The 19,238-nt window shown below is 39.4% G+C and overlaps 2 long non-coding RNA genes across 2 annotated transcripts; one reads left to right on the top strand and one right to left on the bottom strand.

Moving 5' to 3' along the window:
* Nucleotides 1-993: 993 nt before the first annotated feature.
* LOC108593764 (uncharacterized) lies at nucleotides 994-8,515 on the bottom strand. Its single transcript, XR_004730921.2, has 3 exons — nucleotides 4,759-8,515; nucleotides 3,604-3,690; nucleotides 994-1,195 (listed from the first exon to the last, which is right to left on the bottom strand). It is a non-coding gene; the product is annotated as an uncharacterized LOC108593764 (long non-coding RNA).
* LOC144577984 (uncharacterized) lies at nucleotides 2,723-10,194 on the top strand. The gene is made up of 3 exons (XR_013522870.1): nucleotides 2,723-3,009; nucleotides 4,842-4,989; nucleotides 8,246-10,194. It is a non-coding gene; the product is annotated as an uncharacterized LOC144577984 (long non-coding RNA).
* The last annotated feature ends 9,044 nt before the right edge of the window (nucleotides 10,195-19,238 follow it).

The following is a 19,238-nucleotide window of genomic DNA, read 5'->3' as shown; positions in this document are numbered from 1 at the left end:
TGGTCTCGATCTCTTGACCTCATGATCCACCCACCTCGGCCTCCCAAAGTGCTGGGATTACAGGCGTGAGCCACCGTGCCCAGCCCTTAACCAATAATTTTAAAGCTAGCTTGCTTATTAAAGATTTTAGTTAATTCTTATAAACTTAAAAAGCATTTTGACTAGTCTTTCCTTTTTCTGATAAAGTATTTAAGTACTTTTTTCTTTAATCCAATTAATTAGAACTCTTTTATGTATTTTCAGTAGTGAAACATTGTGTACACAACAGATAAATACATATACATACATTAGGCATGCCAATAGAAGTACATCTTATAGTTTCATAAAGACCTTTTTCTCCCCTATCTTAGACTTTAAGATTCTTGATAAGCTGTTTTACAACCCTAGGCAGTTGTCAGCTAAATAGCCTTAAATTTGCATATTAAAGGAAACAATTCAGGTGAAAATCAGATGGCAAATTTGCACCATAAGGAACAGAGAGAAAAGTTCTGTTACTGCTGGAGGGAGATTAAAGATGGATGCCAAATCAAACATAAAACTATAAACCACTTTCTGAGGATTGTATAAGGAGAGAAATTTTCTTTAGATAGAAACTACCTATCTTTTAACTGGATCTCTGAGCTCTGGGAAGAGCCCACACTGAATCCTGGGTTTCCAAAAAGGGAGAATTATTTTGAGGTTAGAATATGTGATGCTTTTGCAGTGCATTAATTTTTTTTTTTTTTTTTAAGAAAGACATTTCTAAGTGTCTAAAATACACTTTTTCTTAAAAACCCCACAGTAGCTATTGTTGCAATAGCTATTTGTAAGCGTTATTGCCGAGTTTAAATTGAAGAAACTGAGGCCAGTATAAGAAAATTAAATGCCAGTTTATTCAGCTCCTGGGTGAGGTTCTATGGTCAGGGGAAAGGGGGCCAGAGAAGTCACTCTGACTTCCTGGGGCATGGGGTTTCTGTGGCTATGAGTAACGAGCAACAGCAAAGTGCTCTGATTGGCTCTGGGGGAGTGGGATTGGGCTCCTATTGGTTGTTGGGTTGTTGGGCGGGTTTTTTGGTGCAAGATTTGGTTAGGGTTGCATCAGCCGGAATTCCCGACTGGAGGACTGGGTGCACAACTGAGTGCTGAGTGCAGAGCTGGGTGCTGAGTGCAGAGCTGGGTAGCTGTCCAGGCTCCTGATGAGGCATCTGGCCTTACACTATTAATGAAGAAAACAGAATTTAGTCAACTGAGAAGAAAAAAAACGTTTGCTCAAAAAAAAGACAAGGTCTGAGGAGATTACAAAAAAAAAAAAAAAAACAACAAACAAACCGTAATGGCCTTTTCAATGCAAGCATGCACACATGCACACATTCACATACATCTTGGATGTTAGCTTTTAATTAAGCTGACTTTTAACTACTGAGCACTTTTAAAGTATCTTTTAAAATTTCATTACTATATTTCAGCTAGGACAATTTTCTGCTATTTTAGAAGTAACAAGTATCAAACCAGAAAGGGCTTAATTTAGGCACCAAACCGAAGACTGTCATGACAGTAAAAAAAAGGCACAACCATAGCTATCGAACTGCAGCGTGGGGTGACAGCCATTGTGTTCAATTTGGCCTCACTAGAAAAAGGTGGTCTTATTATGGAAATAAAGCCCCTTTAGTAGTAAAAAAAAAAAATCTTTTTTTTTTCTTTTTGCTGACTGTATTTCTCCCCTACCACATTAACTTTTGTTTGTTCAGGCGCAGGATTTAGCCACTTTAGAGAGCTTCTTCCCTGTAATTTGGGACTTTCCTTCAGATTTGATCAAGGCAGATAGAGTTGATCAAACCCAGTGGGAAAAAGACCAAAACAACAATAAAAACAGAAAAACAAACAACAACAACAACAAAAGCAGTTAAACAAAACAAATGATGGTGCAACTTACATAATTACTGAGCACTCTAATAGGAGAAATTAAGACAAACTTGTTGTTAATCTTAACTTTATCCAATCCAAACCCTAATTCAGTTACTGACCTAAGGCTAAGTCTCAGGCTGGAGGCTGCTGTCTTCCATTCTAGGAGCAGGAAAAAATACTCATCTTTCCTGTTGGAAGCAAGCTCAAACTCTGTAAGGAAGCTACCTGCCTTCTATAATCATGGAAACAGGAAATCTTGTCTTCCTTATTGGAAGCAAATAAAACTCCAAAAAAGAGCAGTTGTACACCAAAATTAACTTTAGATCTCTATCAAATTTGGGGCGATCAGAGATTCTCTGGATGGGGTGCTCTCAGACCTCAGGAAATTGTCCTCTTGGTTTGAGCCATAAAGTTAGCTCATGCTGGTACCACACACCAATAGGAGATTTGTCAAAGGTCAGGGGCATCTTCACACAGAATTCCTTCATGGTTACCAAAATATGAACCCTGGAAACCTGAGACAGGTCTCAGGTAATTTAGAAAGTTTATTTTGCCAAGGTTGAGGATGCATGCCTATGACACAGCCTCAGGAGGTCCTGATGACATGTGCCCAAGGTGGTCAGAGCACAGTTTGGTTTTATACATTCTAGGGAGACATGAGACATCAATCAACATATGCAAGATGTACATTTGTTTGATCTAAAAGGTGGAACAACTTGAAGCAAAGGCAGGAAGACTGGAAATGGGGAGGGGGCCTCTAGGTCATAGGTAGATAAGAGACAAATGGTTACATTCTTTTGAGTTTCTGACTAACCTCTCCAAAGGAGGCAATCAGATGTGCATTTACCTCAGTGAGCAGAAGGATGACTTTGAATAGAGGGTGAGGCAGGTTTGCCCTAAGCAGTTCCCAGCTTGACTCTACCCTTTAGCTTAGTGATTTAAGGGCCCCCAAATTTATTGTTCTTTTACACTGCCATATACCTGACACCCAGCATCTGGCACATGGTAGATGCTTAATAACAATTTGCTAAATGGATATATGAATACTAAAAATGGAAGGCAGAAATGTGAGTTAGAAGGAAGAATCTCATGACAAAAAGAGCTGACAAACTTTGGAGTAACTCGGTAGGTATGCTGTGATTTTTGTCTCTTGCCTGTGCCTTCTCTGAGCTCTCTGGCTATGGTGAAGTGACCTCAAGTCTCTGAAGGGGTTGGACTGTACCAGGAATTGTCAGGCCTGGCTGCACATTAGAAAAACAAAAACAAAAAAAACAAAAAAACACCATGGCCTGGGCCTCACTCCAGTTCAATTGAATCAGATTTTCTGAGGGTGGGGCTGAGGCATAAATGTTTTTAGAAAGCTCTCTGAATGATTTCGACATACAGCCAGTGTAGAAAACCACTGCTCTAGATTGGATGCTTCTCACAGTCAAGTGTGATGCCTTTTTAGGTCCAAGTTGATTATGTCTTTTCTGTAGTATAAAATTTCATAGAGGTGAGGAAGGAGATAGCATGGGTCCTTTTAAGACATGATTGTAGATACCATTTTATACATTCAACAAATATTAATTAAGTGCCTACAAGATCTCAGGCATGGCATTAGCTGGTGAAGTCAGCTGGGGGGAAAGCAGGGAGAAGCAGTGAGAAAAGCAGATTGGGTCTGCATGCTGACTCCTCATGATGTTTGTTTTTGCTGAAAGGATATAACTCAAGATTCACACTTAGTATGAAATGTTGACTCTTCCTTTGCAATCTTTGGCACACATTGTAGCCCTCAGGTATTTCTAACTCTTCTCAATAGCCACTCTGAAAAAAAACAACACCCACCAGTGTTTGTTTTCTCAAAATCCTAGGATATGTTTCTCACTTCCAAGAGAAGTAAATGGTGTCTGTTTATAGTGACCTAGCTTTATGACAGCTGCGCATCCCCATGCATTTCTCACCTTTGAGAACAGTCCTAATTAAAATATACTATTCTGTTGTTCCTGTAAGTACATTTGAATCTGTGAAAATGTGCAGAATTGATCACTATACTTAGATGGCTCTTAAGTTCCTACTCTTTTGTCTTTCTTGAAAACATACTTGTTGTTTGTTAAAGATGTGTGTTATGGTGCTAATAGGTGGCTGAAATGCCAGGGGAACTTGCATTGAATGCTACTGTATAGAAGACATACATGCAGTAAGGAAGTTTATACAAACCTTTGTTAAAGTTGGTTCCTTTGGGCATTTGTGGTGCCATATAGTGTGCTAAGTCTCTAAACTGAGCTGATCTGTATTCCTGACATCATCCTGGAACCACACAGAGGCCAAGCCTAGTGCAGTGTTCATGTCAAGGGCTTGAGACAGTTAGCATGACTCGCCCCATCTTGGCTGCTGGACCTATCTGCTCTCCCCCCGCTCTCGAGGGCTGTTGAATCGAGGTAAAAATGGCTAAGCCACTGAGGCAAAAACAGAATGCAGAGTAAGGGCCTGCAGTTTATGTGGACATTGTGCTGACTGCTTCATATCCCCTTTAGTCTCTGTGTAAGCAATAAGCTTGCTGCAATTGAGGTGCCTGAGAGGGGCAAAGACCCCTGCCCATATTTGCTCAGGAGCTGAGCCTTTGCTCTACCTCCTGATGGAAAACATAGTTAACAAGCCACCTTAAGGGAACCCTTGTTTGTTTGCACTGTGTATCTTTGAAAAACATATATTAACTCTTAAACTGCTTTGTAAGCTATTATCACAAGCCCCCTTAAAACTGCTTTGTGAGCTGTTATCACAGGCCCCTGATGACTATTTTTGCATGATTTCTGTTCCCTTTTCTGTTTGCCCCCTTTTCTGCTGAGCTAAAGTAAATGTAACAAGAAAAAAGGTATAAAAGCTGTCACTCACAAAAATAAAGTTGCTTAACTGCAAGTAGACCTCCAGACTGCACTTTCCTATCTTCTTTCACTTCCATGCGCTCTCTCCCTCAGGTTGAACGAGACATCTACATTGGTGGTCTTGGGGACTCCCACAGGTCAGTAGCCCCCTGGCAGACATGCCGGACCCCGACATCTGGTGCCTGAACAGGGACCTGAGTACGAGAGGTACAGTGACACACCCCAGATCAGAGCAGACAAGGTAAAGCTGCGGTTCTTGTAGTTCTGGACTCAAAATTCATCTGGAGTAAAGATGAAGAAATATGAGTCCAGAAATCAGTCTGTGTTTGTAATGTTGATGCATCAAATGTTAAGAAATAGAGGTGCTGATGTAAAAATGAAACATGTTTCTAGGTATTTAGAGATTGTCTATGAATTGTGTCCGTGGGTCCCTGAGGAGGGATCCTTAGATTAATCTACGTGGAGTAAAATAGGAACTAAGATTGAGGAATATGCCGCCGCTCATCAGTCTTCCCCGCAGGCAGAACTGCTGCTTTCAGTTTGGCCGCAGCTGTGCCATACCGTCTGCCTGCCTTCCTGCAACGCAGCAAGCACTGGCACTCACAGCTACCCTGCTGCCTCTCTTGCTTCTAATCCCTCTTCCTCTTACAAATCTAACCCTGATGATGGAGGGGTGGCTGTAATTTGCCACATTGTAATCCTCTAAATGAGCCCGATTCCACCCTCAGAGTTGGACCTGGAGCTGGAAATGGAGGAGCTCGAGACGCCCCCGAGGAATTTTTCAGGCTCCTGGCTTTGCTTTCTAAACCTGCTCAAGCTTTTCCTGTGCTTACTACGCCTTCTTTTAGACACTGGAGTGGATATTTCTGTAATTTCCTCCGAGTTTTGGCCCCCTGCATAGCCTGTCACACAGGCTGTCCCTGCAGGGCATTGGCACTTCCTCTAACCCTTGTCAGTCCTCTCAACTGTTATCTTGGTCAGATAATAGAGCTGGTCCAGGAACAGCTCGCAGCTGGCCATTGAAGACATTCTAATAGTCCATGGAATACTCCTATTTTTGTCATTAGAAAGAAATCTGGTAAATGGAGACTCTTACAAGACAGTAGGAAAGTAAATGAAATTATGGAAGTCATGGGACCTCTACAACCTGGTCTCCCTTTACCTGTTGTTGTTCCTCAAGATTGGGAATTACTAGTTATTGATTTGAAAGACTGCTTCTTTTCCATCCCCTTGGCACCTCAAGATTGCTGCAAGTTTGCCTTCAGTGTTCCTGCAACCAATTTTGACAGGCCTTTTGAACGCTGTGAGTGGGCTGTTCTGCCTTAAGGAATGGCAAATAGCCCCACCTTGTGTCAGAAATTTGTTGCTCAGGCAATTGCACCCCTCTGTGAGCACTATCCGGATGTTCTTTTGCTACATTATATGGATGATCTCCTTTTGGCTGCTCCTTCCCCCCGGCCTCCTACAGGAAGCCTTTCGGGATTTAAGCGACCTCCTTACAAATTCAAACTTAGTTATATCTGCTGATAAAGTCCAAAAAGTAACTCCTTTGCATTACTTAGGTCGCCTCATTGACTCCAGTCAAGTTTCCTATAAGACTTCTGTCTTACCTACTGCCCATCTCCATACATTAAACAAATTCCAAAAGTTTTTGGGAGACAGTAATTGGATCAGACCTAGCCTTAAATTAACTACTGGTCAACTCAAGCCTCTTTTTGATATGCTCAGAGGCCCCGCAGACCCAAAGTCTCCCCGGACACTTACTGATGAGGCTAGACATGCCTTGCAATTGGTGTAAGAGGCTCTCTCAGAACAAAAACTAAACCGTGTCACTACTGGGGTTTCTTGGTGTTTATGCATTTTATGCACCTCCTACACCCCCAAAGGCCTTTTCTGGTAAAAGGGAATCTTGGAGTGGCTCCATCTGTCTGCCAGTCAGCCTGGTATTGTTACTCCTTATCATAACTTAGTGTCTATGCTAATTGCCAAAGGCCACCTCAGGGCACTTGCTCTCTTTGGCTCTGACCCACCTCTTATAATTGTTCCTTACACCGCTCAAGAACAGTCCTAGTTATGGTCATTCTCTTACTCGTGGCAAATAGCTCTTACAGGTTTCACAGGACAGCTTTCCTGCCACTATCCCAAAGACAAAATATTGCATTTTTATTCTCAATGTAATCTCATTTTCCCCAAAACTTGTTCTTTGCAGCCAATTTCTCAGGCCGCTTTGGCATTTACAGATGGTTCCTCAAATGGACTTCCTGCTGGACAGATTGATGATGTTCCCTTTTCTTTCCAGATGCCTGAAACTTCCACCCAAAGGGTGGAACTGCTTGCTGTTCAACATGTGCTCTCCACTTGTGGTCAATCAGTTAATATATACTCTGACAGTCAATATGTAGTTAACTTGATTAATCTGCTGGAGACAGCACCCCTATCATTCTCTGACAGTTCTGCTATAATACACCTACTTCTTCCTTTACAGCAGACTATCTGTAAGTGGACTCATCAATTTTTTATTGGCCATATTCGTGCACATACTGATTTACCCAGACCTCTCCCTGCAGGCAACAGACATGCTGATGCTCTCACTTACCCAGTTATAGCCCCTGCCTTTTCCCCCTTTCAACAGGCAGAGACATCTCACACCTTGCACCACCAAGACTCATGTAGCCTGTGGCTGCAGTTTCACATCACCAGAGAACAGGCTCGTGCCATTTTTAAGCAATGCCCTGCTTGTGTGACTCACTTGCCTCAAACTGCACATACCGGAGTAAACCCTCGTGGCCTGCAGCCTGGCCACATCTTTCAGATGGTTGTCACTCATATTGCTTCTTTTGGTCATTTAAAATATGTGCATGTAACTATTGACACTTTTTCTCATTTCATAATAGCTTCAGCCCATACAGGAGAGGCAGTCAAGGACGTGACTGCTCATTGTCTACTCGTGTTTTCCAGCCTAGGTGCACCAAACATTTTAAAGACTGATAATGCTCCAGCTTACACCAGCTCTTCATTCCAAACCCTTTGCTCTCAATTCCAGGTGATTCATAAGACAGGAATTCCCTATAATCCTCAGGAACAGGGAATTGTTGAACGTGCTCAAGCCACCCTTAAAACTTTATTACTTAAACTAAATAATTCACCTTCTTCCTTTTACAAGTCTCCACATGATGTACTTCGACATGCTCTTTATGTTCTAAATTTTTTAACCCTTGATGCCCGGGGCCACTCAGCACCTGATCATTTCTGGCACCCAAGGGACTCAGCCATGCCTATGGTGTTATGGAAAGATTTGTTCTCTAATCAGTGGAATGGCCCTGACCCAGTGTTAGTTTGGGGCAGAGGTCACGTTTGTGTTTTTCCTAGATCTGTCCCCTCACCTATCTGGGTACCTGAATGACATGTCAAGCATGCCCCAAAGAGGACAGTCCTCCCCAAGACCAGTGACTGTCCCATTTCCCCGACTGACATCTCCCCGTTGGCCATGCCCTCAGATGACTTCACCGAACTCCCTTCTCCCGAGAATCCGACGTCTACATCTGCAGAGGACAACGCCCCGCCATGCCCATCACCCTCAGCACCAGCCGGCGCCTCCTCAAGAAGTTCCAGTCCTGACCTGGACCCAAATGCAACGCCTGGTGACTGATGCGTCACGCATTGTTCGTCAGCAAGGACACTCCCACTCTGTTTTTAGCCATGCTAGACGTTTTGTCTTGTGATCCTATGTTGGCATGTCCTGTGCCCACTTATGATTCTCCTGACACTTTTTGGGCCTATGTCCCTGATCCTCCTTTACTCTGCCCTTTTACTTGGGAAGACCTTGCCTTTACTGTCTTCCTTAATGACACCTCAATATTTGGCACCCCTTCAGCCGCTCACATCTATCCTCAATCAGCAAATTACACCCTCTTTGGTCAATCCATCTCTCCTCCTATGTGTTTCCATGCTGCCAAACTGCACCTATGCCCTTTTGCTAGGTCCAGTGTCTTTTCATGTTCAAAATGGTCATTATACTATTTCCTGTTTAAATTGTGTACTCACAAACTGTATTGATGCTTCCACGTTCCCTGTTGATACAATTCTTGTTGTTCATCAACCCCCTTAGGTTATGCTCCCTGTAAATATTTCAGGTCCTTGGTATGATGAACATTCATACTCTCTGTTCTACAAAACCCAATCTCTGTTCCTTCAATGCCAAAAACATTTCCTTGGTATACTCATTGCTGGAATTGTTGCCATTGCATCTGTGATAGCTTCTATAGCTACAGCTGTTGTCGGTCTTACTAAATCTGTTAATACTGCTGTAATATGTGAATCACTTGGCAAAAAAATGTTTCTATTGCTATGGGAACTCAAATGTCTATTGATGACAAATTAGAAGCTAAACTGAATGCCTTAGAGCAAACTGTAACCATACTAGGGGCAACGTGTATAACTTACAAAATAGACTTTCACTCTGCTGTCATGCTCATTATAAATATATATGTGTTACCAGCGCTCCTTACAATGATTCCCAGTGGCAGTGGCCACTTATTAAGGCCCATTTACAGGGCATCTGGTTCTCATAACAATCTCTCTCTTGACATCTCACATTTGCAGCAAGAAATTTCAGCCATTGACCTTTCTCGGTCACAGTTACCTGATGATGACTCTATTGCTCACAGTTTTGTTGATGCCATGTCCTCTTGGGTACAACAGTTTCATATCCCCTCTTTTTCATCACTGCTTGCCATTGCTGCTTGTTTTCTTGTATTGCTGATGTGCTTACCATGTGTCTTCCGCCTCTTGTTCTCCACCCTCCGAGAAGTGCAATTGAAGGTGTTTGCCCTTCATTTGCAAAGTAAAAGACCAGGAAATGCAGTGTTCATGCCAAGGGCTTGAGACAGTTAGCATGACTTGCCCCATCTTGGCTGCTGGACCTATCTGCTCTCCCCCCACTCTTGAGGGCTGTTGAGTCGAGGTAAAAATGGCTAAGCCACTGAGGCAAAAACAGAATGCAGAGTAAGGGCCTGCGGTTTATGAGGACGTTGTGCTGACTGCTTCATATCCCCTTTAGTCTCTGTATAAGCAATAAGCTTGCTGCAATTGAGGTGCCTGAGAGGGGCAAAGACCCCTGCCCATATTTGCTCAGGAGCTGAGCCTTTGCTCTACCTCCTGATGGAAAACATAGTTAACAAGCCACCTTAAGGGAACCCTTGTTTGTTTGCACTGTGTATCTTTGAAAAACATATATTAACTCTTAAACTGCTTTGTAAGCTATTATCACAAGCCCCCTTAAAACTGCTTTGTGAGCTGTTATCACAGGCCCCTGATAACTATTTTTGCATGATTTCTGTTCCCTTTTCTGTTTGCCCCCTTTTCTGCTGAGCTAAAGTAAATGTAACAAGAAAAAAGGTATAAAAGCTGTCACTCACAAAAATAAAGTTGCTTAACTGCAAGTAGACCTCCAGACTCCACTTTCCTATCTTCTGTCACTTCCATGCGCTCTCTCCCTCAGGTTGAACGAGACATCTACATTGGTGGTCTCGGGGACTCCCGCAGGTCAGTAGCCCCCTGGCAGACGTGCCGGAGCCTGACAGCCTAGTAAAGGGAAAATGTGTAACAGGTGGTCACTTCCTTCTTTGAACTTTGATGGTACAAATTGCCTGCACCATGCTGCAGCCCGTGTTTAGCTTCTATAACCAGAAGTTGTGGTGATAATGCATGCAAACCTTAGTTCCCCTATAAGGCTGTGAAAACAAAATATCTTGGAGCCCCTAAATCACCAAGCCAAAGGGAAAGGTCAAGCTAGAAACTGCTTAGGGCAAACCTGCCTCCCATTCTGTTCAAAGTCATCCCTCTACTCACTGAGATAAATGCATATCTGATTGCCTCCTTTGGAGAGGGTAGTCAGAAACTAAAAAATGCAACCATTATCTCTTATCTACCTATGATCTGGAAACCCCCTCCATGTTTCAGGTTGTCCCACCTTTCCAGACGAACCAGTGTTCATCTTACATATGTTGATTAATGTTTTGTGTCTTCCTAGAATGTATAAAACCAAACTATGCTCTGACCACCTTGGGAACATGTCATCAGGACCTCCTGAGGCTGTGTCATGGACATATGTCCTCAAACTTGGCAAAATAAACTTTCTATGTTGGGGGTTCACATTTTGGTAACCATGAAGGGATTCTGAGTGGCGGTGCCCCTGACCTTTGATAAATATGTTGGTGTTTAGTACTAGCTTGAGCTATTTTTATGGCTCAAACCAATAGGACAATTTGCTGAGGCCTGGAAGTACCCTCTCCAGAGAATCCATGATCTCCCAAAATTTGTTTAAGATCTAAAGTTTGTTTTGTGGTACAATTCCTTTTTAGGGGGGAGTTTTGCTTGCTTCCAACACAAGGAAGGCAAATTTTTCCTGCTTCCATGATGGTGGAAGGTAGGTTACTTCCATCTTTATGGAGTTTGAGCTCACTTTCAACAGAGATTAATTTTTATTTCCTATTTCTAGGATGGTAAAGAGCAGTCTTTAGTATGAGATCCATCCCCAGGTAAGTAACTGTGTAGCAGGAGCAGCCACGGGAAACAGATCTCTTGAACACCAAATGCAGGAGGAAGAGGGTTTTATTATGGGTGATAATTTGTCCAAAACCCAGCTTGTCTAACAAAGGGAGGTTCAGCCTTTATATAGGCTTATATCTTAGATATTACAGGTGAAAGAATCTTCGATTCATAGTTTTAGGACTTACATGTGAAAAGGTTTTGGTTTACAGTTTCAGGAATCACATATGAAAGGGTTCCGGTTTACAGTTTTAGGACTCACATGTGAAAAGGTTTCTGTTTACAGTTTCAGGAATCACATATGAAAGGATTCTGTTTACAGTTTTAGGACTCACATGTGAAAAGATTTCTGGTTTGATCTTGTTTTAAGTAAAAATAGTGACTTCTGGAGAGTTTACCCAAGGCCGAGCCTGTCACTGGTGCCTCCAGGAGGGTAAAACTGGAGGCACCAGTCGGTCAACCTTTTCTTCTATTGAAATGCAGCATGATAGTCAAAGGAGAAGTTGATCTGAGAAGCCTGGGTCTCCCTCTTCAACTGAATTGAGGTTTGTTGTGGCTAAAGTTAAAATTAACATCCAGGTGGTCTTAATTTTTTCTTACCATTAGAGTGCTCAGTAATCATATAAGTTCTGTATTTGTTCGTTTTGCTTAATTGTATTTTTGTTGTTGTTTTGGTCTTTTTCCCATTGACTTTCCCATTGACTATCTGACTTCACTAAATCTAAAGGAAAGTTCCAATTTAAGGGGAACAAAACCTCTTAAGTGGCTAAATCACCCCCAAAAGGTAGTATGGCCAGGGGAGGAAAAACCACCAGCAAAAGGAAAAAAGACAAAAAAATTTTTGATTTTGACTACGTAAGGGATTTACTTATATAACAAGGCCATTTTTTTTGCTAGCCAGGGCAAACAGAAGGCAATGGCTGTCACCCAGTGCTGCAGTTTAGTTCAGTAGCTAAGATTCTGCATTCTTTTTTCCATCACCACAGCCTAAGTTTTGGTTTCTAAATCAAGTCCTTTCTGGTTTGATACATGGTACTTATGTAATTGTGGCAATTTGTTCTAGCTGAAATATAGTAAATGGATTAAAAAAAATTTTTTTTAAGGAGTTTAATGGTTAAAGTCAGCTTAATTAAAAGCTAATATTCAAGATGTGTGTGTGTGTGTTTGTATTTAAAAGGCGTGTGTGTGTGTGTGTGTGTGTGTGTGTGTGTATTTTTCTCTCCTAGGGCCTTGATCTTTTTCTTTAAGCAAAAATTTTTTTCTTCTCAGTTGACTGCATTCTGTTTTCTTCATTTACTTCTGCCGTCTCTCCTTTCTCTTGCATCCTCTGCTGCATAAGGGACCTAAACTAGTTTATAAAAGCCTGAGGTTTCTTAAAGAAAATGGAGAAGGTGCCAGATTCCTTTTGGGAGAGAAACTTTTTTTTCTTATGGAACCTCAAGAGTGTAAACAGACACTCTTTATTTATTGACTAAAATAGTTATTGCAACAGAGGCTACTCTTGGGTTCTTAAAGGTGAGTGTAGTTTAGACACTTAGTCTCTGTTTTAAAAAAGACTTTTTTTTAAGTACACTGTAAAAACACCACTTGCTCTATCCTCATAGTAATTCTTCCTTTTTGGAAATCCAGGATTCAGTGTGGGCTCTCCCCAGAGGTCAGAGATCCAGTTAAAAGTCCCTATCTAAATAAAATTGGTCTCCTTATACAATCCTCTGGTAGGTATTTATAATTTTATATTTGATTTAGCTGCATCTTTAATCTCCCTCTAACACACCAGACTTTTTCTGTTCATACATTTTGATATAAATTTTGCTATCTGATTTTCACCAGAGTTTTTTTCTTTAATATCGAAATTTAAGGCTATTTGGCTGACACTTGCCTAGGGTTATAAAATGGGTTATCAAGAATCTGAAAGTCTAAGATAGGAGAAAAAATGATTTTTATGGATCTATAAGATGTGCTTCTATCAGCATTCTTAATATGTCTATGTATTTATGTGTGGTGCACACAATGTTTCACTACTAAAAGTATATAAAAGGATTCATTAATTGGCTTAAAGAGAAATAAACGTACTTAATTTAAATACTTAATCAGAAAAATGAAAGACTATTCAAATGCTTCGTCAAGTTTACATGACTTAAGTAAAATCTTCAACAAATAAGCTAGCTTTAAAATTATTGGTAAAGTAATACTAGAACTGTCTTAAAAATTGCCAGCATACATTTCTGTTGGCATTTATTGATCAAGCAATTTCATACTTATCCTTGCCAAGGTGTCAAGATTAGGCATAGAGCTTGCAAAATCCAAGAGACATTAAAAAAAAAAGTGGGGTAATGTGAAAGGAATTTATCTTGGGGGCCCCCAAATCACTAAGCTAACGGGAAAAATCAAGCTGCGAACTTCTTAGGGCAGACCTGTCTCGAAGTCTATTCAAAGTTACCCTTCTGCTCACTGAGATTAATACGTATTTGATTGCTTCATTTAGAGAGGCTAATCTGAAACTCAAAAGAATGTAACCATTTGACTCTTATGTACCTATGACCTGGAAGTCCCCTCCTCACTTCAAGTTATCCTGCCTTTTCCAGACAAACCAATGTTAATTTTACATATGTTGATTGATGTCTCATATGTTTGTTGGCTGTATAAACGTCTTCTTTTGAAAAGTGTCTGTTTATATCCTTCACCCACTTTTTGATGGGGTTGTTTATTTCTTGTAAATTTCTTTAAGTTCTCTGTAGATTCTGGATATTAGCCCTTTGTCAGATGGGTAGATTGAAAAAAAATTTTCACATTCTATTGGTTGCTGGTTCACTCTTTTGTTAGTTTCTTTTGCTGTGCAGAAGCTCTTAAGTTTAATTAGATCCCATTTGTCTATTTTTGACTTTTGTTGCCATTGCTTTGGTGTAAGAATGATATTTTTTACATAGGCTTTTAAATTGGTTTTCATAGAATTTTGTTCCATAGAAGGAATCTCAGGTAAGACTTTTTTAAAGCTTAGCCTAGCCATGACTTTGTACCATCAAATGCCTATGAGTTAGCCCCTCCTCTTGAAGTTCCAAGATATAATGTGGGGCTCCTAGGCCTGTCAGAAAGTGACATTCTTTATTTACCACAGGTCAGAACCCTGCACAGGGACTGTGTTGTAAGTATGAGGCAAGTTTTCACAGGGGGTTTAATTGGCTCCACAAATCAAGTTTAATTCCTTAAAGAAAAGCACTCCATTCCACTCAAAGCCTTGGTAAAATAACCATTTTCTCCAATTGTGTACTGTTGTAAATGAATACAGATTCTTACTGCACTTACACAAATAACTATTGTCATAAGTTAAGAATACTCACAAATAGTTTCTAAATTCTCTAGAAATCAGGTAGAGAAAAAACAATTATGCTCCAAATTTTGTTCATAGGAGTAAACTTTACTCAATTGTTAAAGATTGTAAATAGCTTAAAAGAAAAGTTTTCTTGACTCTGAAAAACAAAACAAAGGATCAACAACATTTTAAGCAAAAAGTTAAAAAGATTACTTCAGACTTCTATTAGTTTGGTCCATGTAATTAATTCCTGGTATGCTTGATATTCACAAACATTTCAGGTGTCCATGAGTCCTGAAAGTTTTCCTTTATTCTGATGTCACAATCTCCACAGTTATCAGAAACTTGCATTCGAATGTACCTGTTAGAGTCTTGCAGCTGATTATAAAACCACCTTCAAAAGAGGTTGAAAACAAGAGAAAAATCATCTGTGGATAACAAAAAGTTGTAAGGCAGCCATAGTCAAAGACATAATCGACAAGGAAATTTGCTACCTATGTGGCGTACAATAATTCAACATAACAATTAAACACTAAGTCATATCAGAATTATAGGAGTTTCCCATAATTTTGGAATACATTTATAATGTATTTAAACACCAAATCTTAAACACAGACAGCAGTCCCAGTAGAAGATGCCAATCAAAATAAACTGCATTCCTGAGACATGGGATTTAATAAAGCATTTAAACAATACCAATATCTATTTAACCAATAACATTAAACAACGCAAGTAACATATTTAAAAAAATGCAGCCCAAAGAAATTTAAACACCATTTCATATTTGACAGTGTTTCCTGTATAATGCTTATACCAAATAAGCCAAACTATATCATTTTTGGATTTTAGGGAGACTAATATCTTAAAAGATTAATTAGGTCAGAAAAAGACATAGTTTATAATTTGATTTTGGAAAGTTTCAAATATCAAAGGTTTAAAACACTTGATATCACAAAATAGAATCATTTATTTAACCAAAGTGATAACTCAAGGATTTTCAAAAAATAGGCAAAAGCCTTCATTCTTTGAGAGATGAGACTTAATTTTCTAAAAAATAAGCCCTAATAAAAACGGCATGATGCCAATTCATTTTTCAAAATTTTATAAACAGTCTATAAAAGTTTAATCTTGGTCATAAGATATAACTTCCAAGACTTTATAACCTTTATTAAGGAATCAGTTAATGCTTCAAGAAAACCTTGTTAACCTGACCTAGGGGCCCATATGTTGGTCTTACATCAGCATGCCTTTGACATTACTGATTAATTTATAGAGAAACTAAACTTATTTTATTCAAAATCAGCCCTTACAATCTCATGAGTCCATGTCTTCCATGATAGTTCCTGGGCCTTGAGTCAAATAGCTTTAATTACTGACCCTGTGTCTCAAGAATGCAGTTTATTTTGATTGGCATCTTCTATTGAGACTGAAGATGAGGCTCCAGTTGCTCTCTGTGTTTAGTATTTGGTGTCTTTTTAAGACCCAGCAGTCAAAGCCCTGTAACTCAATGTCACAAGGACTTTAAAAGCATGTATAGAAAGATATGCAGATGCTGTAACTTTAATTAAAAAAATATTTTCTCTTTACATCAAGATAAATCTCTAGAAAGATCATTATAATTTTTCTTTAATTATGGACAACTTGATCATATAAAAGTTTTTGCTTGTTTAATAGATCCTCTTATTGTGAATTACATAGACCATTCATGAAATGCCTGGACTTTCTGGTTTTGCCCTGAATATCCCTTTTTCTTAACCCATCATTCTACTCTAGGACTAAATTTACCATACAAGAGTCTTTCTCATATGAAATTATTTCCCTTTAAGCTTTATTACTAAAAAAAAAAAATCCCTCTTTATTTCTACAGCTTTCTTTACATGTCTTTTATTTCTTGGTTCCTTTCACCTTGTTTTATAAGCTTTGGATTTAGACAAAAATTGTTCACCTTTTTAAAAGGACACAGTTTTGTTTTTAAAGAAAGACCGTTTTCCTACAGATATATTTTTGTTAGTAAATTCTCAAATAATGAAATAACTACTATTTAATATAATGTTAGTTTCTATATTATGAGTTTGTCTACAAGTATTTATCTCATTACATTTACCTAATTATTTTATTTTAATCACTTACCTAGATTATTAATGAAAACTGCAGTAGTCATCATTTAAAATTATGAAACTGCAATTGCAAAATTATAACTGAGACAGTGAAAAAGATCTGACCTAATTGATTCTATCTTGCTTCTAACCTCCAAGCTGTCCTTGTCCTTTCCTGGGAAAAAGTCAGTCTAACTTTGGAAAAAACTTAGTTTATAGTTTAGCTTTGAAACAAAAATGGTAATAGTCCTTTCCCAAAGCAAACCTCCTTACTGCCTGTGTACTAGACCAGCTAAAGTAACAAGCTTAGAAGTTATGGTAATCTTACTAAATTCAAGATGTAGCTATTTTCATTAAACCATATCAATGTCTTATTTATTTAATGTTACACAAGTGAAGAACATTGTGTTTTAGCCTGGATTTATAGTTTTATAACCCTTATGTCAAATTTTGACACCTTCTAGTATTTGGCCAGGATAAATATAAAATTGCTTGATCAATAAATGCAAACAAAAATGTGTGCTGCCAATTAAGACATTTGTGTTATTACTTCACCAATAATTTTAAAGCTAGCTTATTTATTAAAAAATTTCACTTGTCATGTAAATTTGTAAAAGCATTTGACTCATCTTTCCTTTTTCTGATAAAGTATTTGAATTAAGCACTTTTATTTTTCTTTAAGACAATTAATTAGAGTTCTTTTATATATTTTCAGTAGTGAAACATTATGTGCATCACACATAAATACAAAGACATATTAGGCATGCTGATACAAGTACATCTTATAGATTCATCACATCCCCTCTTTTTTCTCCCATCTTAGACTTTCAGATTTTTGATAAACTGTTTTATAACCCTAGGCAGGTGTCAGCTAAATAGGCTTATATTTCAACAAGTCTGGTGAAAATCAAATAGCAAAATTTACATCATAAGGAAGGGAGAGAAATTTTCTGGTATGCTAGAGGGAGATTAAAGATAGATGCCAAATCAAACATAAAATTATAAAAATCTATCAGAGGATTATATAAGGAGACCAGTTTTATTTAGATAGAGACTACCTATCTTTTAACTGAACCTCTGAGCCCTGGGGAGAGCCCACACTGAACCCTGGGTTTCCAAAAAGGAAGAATTATTATGAGGCTAGACCACATGATGTTTTTATCATGCACTTAATTTTTTCTTTTTTAAACAAAGACATTTCTAAGGTCTATGCTCTTCTTTAAAAGCCCAAGAATATTGACTGGGCTTGGTGGCTCACACCTGTAATCCCAGGACTTTGGGAGGCCAAGGCAGTCAGGTCACTTGAGGTCAAGAGTTTGAGACCACTCTGGTTAATGTGGTAAAACTCCATATCTAGTAAAAATATAAAAATTATCCAGGCATGATGGTGCATGCCTGTAATCACAGCTACTCAGGAGGCTGAGGCAGGAGAATCACCTGAACGCGGGAGACAGAAGTTGCAGTGAGCCAAGATCATGCCACTGCACTCTAGCCTGGGTGACAGATTGAGACTCTGTCAAAAAACAAAAAACGGCCCCCCAGAAAACCCCATGAATAACCTCTGTTGCAATAACAATTTTAGTCAATAGATGAGGTCACCGCAGTCCAGCCTGGGTGACAGATTGAGACTGTCAAAAAACAAACAAACAAAAAAAAACAAAACAAGAGTAGCCTCCGTCGCAACAACAATTTGAGTCAATCAATCAGGTAATACAAATAAAAAAAAAAGCAGTTTAAAAACTGAGATGAACTTGCCTGTTTATACTCTTGGGGTTCCGTAAAGAAAAACAGGTTTCTCCCCTAAAGGGAGTCTGGCACCTTCTCCATTTTCTTTAAGAAACCCCAGGCTATTAAAACTAGTTTAGGTCCCTCATGCAGGAGAAGTTGCAAGAGAAAGGAGAGACAGCAGAAGTAAATGAAGAAAATAGAATTCAGTCAACTGAGAAGAAAAAAACTTTTGCTCAAAAAAAAAAAAAAAAAAAAAGAGACAAGGTCCTAGGAGAGAAAAAACAAAAATGTGATCTTTTAAATACAAACACACACACATATCTTGGATGTTCGCTTTTTGTTAAGTTGACTTTAACCATTTGTTTTAGTGGAGTGAGCATAGAAAGTCAACACCAAGACAAAAGTATGCCAAATTGCAGGGTCTTTATTGCTGGCGACCATGGAGGACTCACATCTCTCCAACCTGTGGCCCCTAAAGGAGGGTGTCAAGACCTTTTATATCTGTACGACCACCTCTGGAGTGAGGGTGAGGGGTAGGGGTGGGGGTGAGGGGCTTCAGAGATTCCAAGGGCTAGTAGATTCTGTAAATCACCTCCTGGGTGGAGATGAGGGTGAGGGACTCTGGACATTCTAGTGGATTTCTGGGCAGAAATGAGGGTGAGGAACTCTGGACATTCCGAGGGCCAGGGGACTTTTGACATTCTGACTGTACTTAAGTGGTTCACAAAAGTCAAGATAAGCGTAGTTTACACATTGTCTGGGTAGTAGTGGGAGTTACAGACCTTAGTTACTTATTACAAGTCACAG

The sequence above is a fragment of the Callithrix jacchus genome, chromosome 10, assembly GCF_049354715.1.
Source record: "Callithrix jacchus isolate 240 chromosome 10, calJac240_pri, whole genome shotgun sequence".
NCBI lineage: Eukaryota > Metazoa > Chordata > Mammalia > Primates > Cebidae > Callithrix > Callithrix jacchus.
Note: the sequence above shows the minus strand (reverse complement) of the source record. Positions and strands in the feature narration are given on the sequence as shown.